The sequence below is a fragment of the Triticum dicoccoides genome, chromosome 3A (assembly GCF_002162155.2).
Source record: "Triticum dicoccoides isolate Atlit2015 ecotype Zavitan chromosome 3A, WEW_v2.0, whole genome shotgun sequence".
Taxonomy (NCBI): domain Eukaryota; kingdom Viridiplantae; phylum Streptophyta; class Magnoliopsida; order Poales; family Poaceae; genus Triticum; species Triticum dicoccoides.
Genome location: NC_041384.1, coordinates 548,892,883 through 548,902,066, shown reverse-complemented (window position 1 = coordinate 548,902,066; position 9,184 = coordinate 548,892,883). Strand labels below are relative to the sequence as shown.

At 40.7% G+C, this 9,184-nt stretch overlaps 1 long non-coding RNA gene across 7 annotated transcripts in view; it reads right to left on the bottom strand.

Annotated features, from left to right (window-relative positions):
- LOC119269095 overlaps positions 1–1,882 on the bottom strand; it is an 8,131-nt gene extending 6,249 nt beyond the window's left edge. For all 7 annotated transcript variants that reach the window (XR_005133460.1, XR_005133457.1, XR_005133456.1 and 4 more), the window contains exons 1-3: positions 1,476–1,882; positions 868–932; positions 544–712 (exon numbers count right to left, since the gene is read on the bottom strand). This is a non-coding gene — a long non-coding RNA (uncharacterized LOC119269095). The remainder of the gene's footprint in view (positions 1–543; positions 713–867; positions 933–1,475) is intronic.
- Between the last annotated feature and the right edge of the window lie 7,302 nt (positions 1,883–9,184).

Genomic DNA, 9,184 nt, shown 5'->3' with positions numbered 1-9,184 from the left:
TGTAGCCGGCTCTGTCGTGGACCTGCGTGTGTGAGGAAACCTCGCCAGGGAATCACAAATCGAAACCGCATCAACGAACCATGATCGCCACACGAAGAATCACAAGATACATATATCACTAACATTAATTGGCTACTGACTAAATCATAACACACGCAAAAAAACAGTTATATACAGCATAAGGAAAAACAAATCATCATGTGAATCTCATTCTTGACATATGTACAGCAGAGGCCTTGATGTGTCAAGAACCCTTGACACATCAAAAGTTGCAAACACTTTGATGCGAATCTCATCATTCTATCGTCAAGTAAATAGCTGCAAACAATCTGATCCGTGAAGAAGAGTTTTTTACAAAATATGGCACATACAAGAATCTTGTAGGAATCACTGATATGGACAAGATCAGAGCTAATTTAGCACTTGAGGGCCTATAAAACTGAAACATGTTTCTCTGATGCCTTTTTTAGGTGATAGAAACAAGAAAAGGCATTGCAAGTATAGTAGAGCAGAGCAAGGCAGAGGAGGGAACCGGTGGCTTACCATCTTGCCGGAGTAGAAGAAGAACAGGGGCGAAACTGTCGCAAGCAGCAGGCATCACAATTTGCATGTGTGAATGACAGACATGAACTCGTGCAGCCGTACCCGCAGATGTAACCGGCACACAAAGAATCGCAAGATACATATCTCAATAACCTTGCTTGGCTGCTCTCTAAATCATAAATAAAACACAGAAAATTTGAGTGTGAGTCTCACATCGCATTTGTTCAGAGCTGACTTTTTTAGGTTATAAAAAATCATTGAAAAACTGAAACTTGTACAAGAACAGTGGAGCAGAGTAGAGCAGGTAGGGAACCAGTGGCTTACCAGATTGCCAGAGTGGAAGAAGAATCCCCCCGCACGCACCACACGCAGCCGGCTCTGTCGTGCACCTGCGTGTGTGAGGGAACCTCGTCAGGGAATCACAAATCTAAACCGCATCTGGGAACCATGACCGGCACACGAAGAAAGAATCACAAGATACATATTATCACTGACATTGATTGGCTACTGACTAAATCATAAAACACAAAAAGTAATTCAGTTGTATACAGTACAGCATAAGGCCCAAACAAAACAAATTATCATGTGAATCTCATCCTTGACACATGTACAACAGAGGCTTTGATGTCATGACAAGTTGCAAACACTTTCGCATCCTTGTCTCATCAAGTAAATAGCTGCAAACACATTGATGTGTCAAGAACAGTTTTTTTCACAAAATTTCGCACATACAAGAAGTCAAGAACCCTTGTAGGAATAGCTGGTATATACAAGAGCAGGGCTAATTTAGCACTTGTTGAGAAGCTATAAAAACTGAAAGCCTACAGAACTGAAACGTGTTTCTCTGGTTCAGACCGGCCCTTTTTAGGTGATATAGAAACTTGAAAGATATTGCAAGTAGAGTGGAGTAGAGGAGGGAACCGGTGGCTTACCATCGTGCTGGAGTGGAAGAAGAACAGGGGCGCCGGAGGAGAGGCCATCAGGGTGGAAGAACGGGAGTCCCCACGGTCGGTGTTGTGTTGTTGTGGAGAAGGAGCCGACCGTCGGTGTCGTCTCACGGCAACTCCTCCTGGTGGTCCGCCTCCGTCGTCAGACGAGACCCCCATCAGTGCGTCCGTCCATGGAGGATTCCGATCTTCCCATCCACGGCGAGGCAGAGGTAGAGGTGGGAATCACGCACCACGGCGGCCGGGAACGCCATGGCCGCTGCTTGATGTGGGGCCTGGGCAGGGAGAGGGTGAGGGCAGCGGCGGCGGGGGTGGGCGGTGGATGGGGGCGGCCATGTCGGAGGGAGAGGGGAACGAGATGCAGACGGCTGCCCCTGGAGACGGGAGACGAGGTAGGGGCTAGTGAGGGATATAGACAGAGGGAGTCCACCGGATCTGTCGCGACCGTAAAACCAACGGAGGGGAGTTGGTGGACGGAACGAAAAAAAATCTACTAAGGTTAACCTACGAAAAAAACCGGACGAAAGTGGTGGGACAAAAATTGACCAGTGGAGACTACCAACTGCTCCATTAGGAGTAGAGATAGGGGATCGCAACCGTTTCGAGTGTAGAGTATTTAACCCAAATTTATTGATTCGACACAAGGGGAGACAAAGAATATTCTTAAGTATTAGCAGCTGAGTTGTCAATTCAATCACACCTGGAAACTTCATATCTGCGGCAAGGTATTTAGTAGCAAAGTAATATGATAATAGTGGTAATGGTGGCAAAAGGTAACGATAGCAAAAGTAATATTTTTGGGTTTTGTAGTGATTTTAACAGTAGCAACGGAAAAGTAAATAAGCGAAGAACAATATAGAAAAAGCTCGTAGGCATTGGATCGGTGATGGAGAATTATGCCGGATGCGATCAATCATGTAACAGTCATAACCTAAGGTTACACAGAACTAGCTCCAGTTCATCAATGTAATGTAGGCATGTATTCTGAATAAAGTCATACGTGCTTATGGAAAAGAACTTGCATGACATCTTTTGTCCTACCCTCCCGTGACATCGCGGTCCTATTGGAAACTAAAGGATATTAAGGCCTCCTTTTAATAGAGTACCGGACCAAAGCATTAACACATAATAAATACATGAACTCCTCAAACTACGGTCATTACCGATAAGTATCTTGATTATTGTCACTTCGGGGTTAACGGATCATAACACAAAATAGATGACTATAGACTTCAAGATAGGATCAAGAACTCTCATATATTGATGAAAACATAATAGATTCATATCTGAAATCATGCCACTCGAGCCCTAGTGACAAGCATTAAGCATAGCAAAGTCATAGCAACATCAATCTCAGAACATAGTGGATACTAGGGATCAAACCCTAACAAAACTAACTCGATTACATGATAAATCTCATCCAACCCATCACCGTCCAGCAAGCCTACGATGGAATTACTCACGCACGACGGTGAGCATCATGAAGTTGGTGATGGAGGAAGGTTGATGATGACGACGGCAACGGATTCCCCTCTCTGGAGCCCTGAACGAACTCCAGATCAGCCCTCCCGAGAGAGTTTAGGGCTTGGCGGCGGCTCCGTATCGTAAAATGCGATGAATCCTTCTCTCTGGTTTTTTTCTTCCCGAAAGTGAATATATGAAGTTAGGGTTGACGTCAGTGGAGCATCAGGGGGCCCACGAGGCAGGGCGCGCCCAGGGGGTAGGGCGCGCCCCCACCCTCGTGGATAGGGTGTGGGCCCCCTGATGTGGATCTTTCTTCCAGTATTTTTATATATTCGAAAATAATTCTCCGTTGATTTTTCAGGTCATTCCAAGGACTTTTATTTCTGCACAAAAAAAAACACCATGGCAATTCTGCTGAAAACAATGTCAGTCCGGGTTAGTTCCATTCAAATCATGCACGTTAGAGTCCAAAACAAGGGCAAAAGTGTTTGGAAAAGTAGATACGACGGAGACGTATCAACTCCCCCAAGTTTAAACCTTTGCTTGTCCTCAAGAAATTCAGTTGATAAACTGAAAATGACAAAGAAAAACTTTTACAAACTCTGTTTGCTCTTGTTGTTGTAAATATGTAAAGCCAGCATTCAAGTTTTCAGCAAAGATTATGAACTAACCATATTCACAATAACACTTAGGTCTCATGTTTACTCATATCAATGACATAATCAACTAGCGAGCAATAATAATAAATCTTGGATGACAACTCTTTCTTAAAACAATCATAATATGATATGATAAGATGGTATCTCGTTAGCCCTTTCTGAGACCGCAAAATATAAATGCAGAGCATCTTTAAAGATCAAGGACTCACTAGACATTGTAATTCATGGTAAAAGAGATCCAGTCAAATCATACTCAATGTAAACTAACAATAATGGATGCAAAAGACGGCGGTGCTCTCCAACTAGTGCTTTTTAATAAGAGGGTGATGACTCAACATAAAGGTAAATTGATAGGCCCTTCGCAGAGGGAAGCAGGGATTTGTAGAGGTGCCAGAGCTCGGTTTTGAAATAGATATGAATAATATTTTGAGCGGTATACTTTCATTGTCAGCATAACAACCGAGAGATCTTGATATCTTCCATGTTACACACATTATAGGCGGTTCCCAAACAGAATGGTAAAGTTTATACTCCCCCTCCACCAACAAGCATCAATCCATGACTTGCTCGAAACAACGAGTGCCTCCAACTAACAAGAGTCCCGGGGAAGTTTTGTTTGCAGTTATTTTGATTTGATTTGCATAAAGAATGGGACTGGGCATCCCGGTGACCAGCCCTTTTCCCGTGAGTGAGGAGCGGAGTCCACTCCACTTGAGAATAACCCGCCTAGCATGGAAGATACAGACAACCCTAGTTGATACATGAGATATTCGAGCATACAAAACAGAATGTTTATTTAAAGGTTTAGAGTTTGGCACATACAAATTTACTTGGAATGGCAGGTAGATACCGTATATAGGTAGGTATGGTGGACTCATATGGAACAACTTTGGGGTTTATGGAATTGGATGCACAAGCAGTATTCCCGCTTAGTACAAGTGAAGGCTAGAAAAAGATTGGGAAGCGACCAGCTAGAGAGTGACAACAGTCATGAACATGCATTAAAATTAATCAACACCGAATGCGAGCATGAGTAGGATATAATGTACCATGAACATAAATATCGTAGAGGCTATGTTGATTTTGTTTCAACTACATGCGTGAACATGTGCCAAGTCAAGCCACTCGAATCATTCAAAAAAGGATACCATCCTATCATACCACATCACAACCATCTTAATAGCATGTTGGCACGCAAGGTAAACCATTATAAGCTCCTAGCTAATTAAGCATGGCATAAGCAACTACAATCTCTAATTGTCATTGCAAACATGTTTCTTTCATAATAGGCTGAATCAGGAATGATGAACTAATCATATTTACAAAACACAAGAGAGGTCAAGTTCATACCACCTTTTCTCATCTCAATAAGTTCATCATATAATCATCATTATTGCCTTTCACTTGCACGGCCGAATAGTGTGGATAATAATAATAGTGCACGTGCATTGGACTAAACTGGAATATGCAAGCATTCAATTCAAGAGAGAAGACAAGGTAATATGGGCTCTTTGTTAGATCAACAATAATGCATATGAGAGCCACTCAACATTTTCGTTATGGTCTTCTCCTCTCGACCCCCAAAGAACAAGAAAAAAAATAAAACTATTTACAAGGGAAAGCTCCCAACAAGCAAAAGAAGAACGAGAAATCTTTTTGGGTTTTCTTTTTAGTTATTACTACTACAAGCATAGAAAGTAAACTAACTAAAAGCTACAACTATTTTTTTATTTTTCTTAAGGTTTATCGAACACACAAGAAGAAAGCATAAAAAGGAAAATAAACTAGCATGGATATTACAATGAAAAAGTATGAGCACCGACACCTAGCATGAGTGTGTGAACAGGAATGTAATGTCGGTGAGAAATACGTACTCCCCCAAGCTTAGGCTTTAGGCCTAAGTTGGTCTATGGCCACGGCTGGTCTGACGGATATCCAAAGTTATAGTTGGGGTCATACTGAGATGCAGCGGCAATTGCCTGATGAGCTGCAGCTTGGAGGCGAGCTATCTCCGCCCTCCTACCGTACTCGGTCGCCTCCTCCCTGGTTATGACATATCTCCCCTTTGCCTGAAAGTCAAAGAAAGTAGGAGCAGGGAGAGCGACGTGATAGGTGCATCATCTGTCAAAGATTAGTCGGTACTGGAGGAACTCATCGTTTCTCTCAACAAACTGATGACGAACCATAGCATCATAATCTAGATAAGGAGGCAACTCAATATCATCTCCACGTATGGGTATCTCAAGAAAGTTAGCTATACGAGTTGCATAAATTCCACCAAAGAAATCTCCATGAATACGATTATTATGCAACCTACGTGCAACAATAGCCCCCAAGTTGTATTGTTTATCTCCTAAAACAGCGCTCCTGAGAACGCTAAGATCAGGTACACACATGTGACATGCTTCATCTTTACCGTTTATGCACCTTCCTATGAAGAGAGCAAAATCATGTATAGCAGGAAAATGAATGCTCCCTATGGTGGCTTGTGTTACATCTCTAGATTCCCCCATTATAATACTAGCAAGAAAATCTCTAAATTCAGATTTGCGAGGTTCACTAACATTACCCCACTATGGGAGTTTACAAGGAGTGTTAAAATATTCTAAGTCCATGCTATAAGATTTATCATAAAGATCAAACAGGCGGTTTGAGAATTTCGTGATGATGAAAATTCAAACCTTCTCACAAAGGAATCAGTGAGGTAGTAGTACTGGCTGCACTTATCTGCCGTGAAGCTCTCAAGATCGACATTACACACATATGCTTCAAATTTTTCCTTGATTCCTGCTCAAACCATGAAGTCCTCTACGACCATTCACAAGGCCGCACTTGAGCATCCCTTGGTGGTTCCTCGTCCGCATCGCGTATTGCGGGCCTGGGTCCTTGCTTTCTTGAAGAACCACCATGGTACATTTTCCTAAACATATTTTTTCCTCTAAAAAATTTCTGAAATTTTTAGTAACTTCAAAATAAAAGTGAACCAAACTCAACAATATTGATAGAAACTACTCCTACAAGTGCCTAGAGGCAATATCATGCATTAAAACTACTTTTGACCATATAAATTTGACATGCAAGCTCAAGAACAGGGTCACCTAAGCAGCAAAAAATTGCAATGAATAAAGCACTAGAACAAAAACTAATTGGACCATTGGAGGAGTCACATACCAAAAAACAATCCCCCAAAGCAGTTTTGTGAATGGAGCTTTGAGCTAGGAGATCGAAAATGGCAACAAGATGAGTTAGAACTCGTGCTTGAGCTGGTTGGTGATTTTTTGGGGAGGAAGAAGGAGTGTGTGGTAGCTGGAATAAGTGGAGGGGAGCCACCATGGGCCCACGAGGCAGGGGCAAGCCCAGGGGGTGGGCGCGCCTTGGACCCTCGTGGCCAGGTGCTTGCTCCCCCTGTTGTGTTCTCAGTGCCAGATATTCTCAAATATTCTAGAAAAAATATATTTAATTTTCAGGGCAATTGGAGAACTTTTATTTTTGGGGTATTTTTCATTGCATGGATAATTTAGATAACTGACAGAAAATACTATTTTTGCTTTGTTATTTAATATAAACAACAGAAGGTAAAAACAGGGTACAGAGAGTTGTGTTTTCTAACTTCATTCATCTCATGCTCATCAAAAGGAATCCACTAACAAGGTTGATCAGGTCTTGTTAACAAACTCATTTCGAATAACATGAAACCGGAGAATTTTCGAATAACACTAGGTTACCTCAACGGGGATATGCACCTCCCCAACAATAAGAATATCATATTTCTTCTTGACAGTAGAAAGAGGAAATTCAAAACCTCCAATAGTGATTGTTGAAAATTTTCCAATAGAATTGATATTGTGGACTTGAGGTTGTTTCCTCAGAAAGTGTACTGTATGCTCATTACCATTAACATGAAAAGTGACATTGCCTTTGGTGTAATCAATAACAGCCCCTACAGTATTCAAAAAGGGTCTTCCAAGAATAATATACATACTATCGTCCTCGGGAATATCAAGAATAACAAAGTCCGTTAAAATAGTAGCGTTTGCAACCACAACAGGCACGTCCTCACAAATACCGACAGGTATAGCAGTTGATTTATCAGCCATTTGCAAAGATATTTCAGTAGGTGTCAACTTATTCAAATCAAGTCTACGATATAAAAAGATAGGCATAACACTAACACCGGCTCCAAGATCACATAAAGCAGTTTTAACATAGTTTCTTTTAATGGAGCATGGTATAGTTGGTACTCCTGGATCTCCAAGTTTCTTGGGTATTCCACCCTTAAAAGTATAATTAGCAAGCATGGTGGAAATTTCAGCTTCCGGTATCTTTCTCTTATTTGTAATAATATCCTTCATATACTTAGCATAAGGATTCATTTTAAGCATATCGGTCAAACGCATACGCAAAAAGATAGGTCTAATCATTTCAGCAAAGCACTCAAAATCCTCATCATCCTTTTTCTTTGATGTTTAGGAGGAAAAGACATGGGTTTCTGAACCCATGGTTCTCTTTCTTTACTGTGCTTCCTACCAACAAAGTCTCTCTTATCATAATGTTGATTCTTTGATTATGGGTTATCAAGATCAACAACAGGTTCAATCTCTACATCATTATCATTGCTAGGTTGAGCATCAACATGAACATCATCATTAACATTATCACTAGGTTACTGTTCATTACCATATTGTGTTTCAGCATCGGAGATAGAAATATTATTGGGATTCTCGAGTGTGTCTACAATAGGTTCATTAGAAGCATGCAAAGTCCTATCATTTTTCTTTTTCTTCCTCTTAGAAGGACTAGGTGCATCAATATTAATTCTCTGAGAATCTTTCTCAATTCTCTTAGGGTGGCCCTCAGGATACAAAGGTTCCTGAGTCACTTTACCTCCTCTAGTTGCAACTCTAACAGCAAAGTCATTATTTTTACTATTCAATTCATTGAGCAAATCATTCTGAGCTTTAAGTACTTGTTCTACTTGAGTGGTAACCATAGAAGCATGTTTACTAATAAGTTTAAGTTCACCTTTAACACTATCCATATATCACTCAAGTGTTCAATCGTATAAGAATTATGTTTCAATTGTCTACCAACATAAGCATTAAAATCTTCTTGCTTAACCATAAAGTTATCAAAATCATCCAAACATTGGCTAGCAAACTTAGCAAGAGGGATTTCAGCTTTATCATATCTATAGAGAGAATTTACCTTTACTACCTGTATCGGGTTATCAAGACCATGTGTTTCTTCAATAGGTGATGAATTAAGACCATGTATTTCTTCAACAGGAGGTAAATTCTTAACATCTTCAGCTTTAATACCCTTTTCTTTCATAGATTTATTTGCCTCTTGCATATCTTCAGGACTGAGAAATAGAATACCCCTCTTCTTCGGAGTTGGCTTAGGAGTTGGTTCAGGAAGTGTCCAATTATTTTTGTTGGTCAACATATTATTCAATAGAATTTCAGCTTGATCAACAGATCTTTCCCTGAAAACACAACCATCACAACTATCCAGGTAATCTCTAGAAGCATCAGTTAGTCCATTATAAAAGATATCAAGTATTTCATTTTT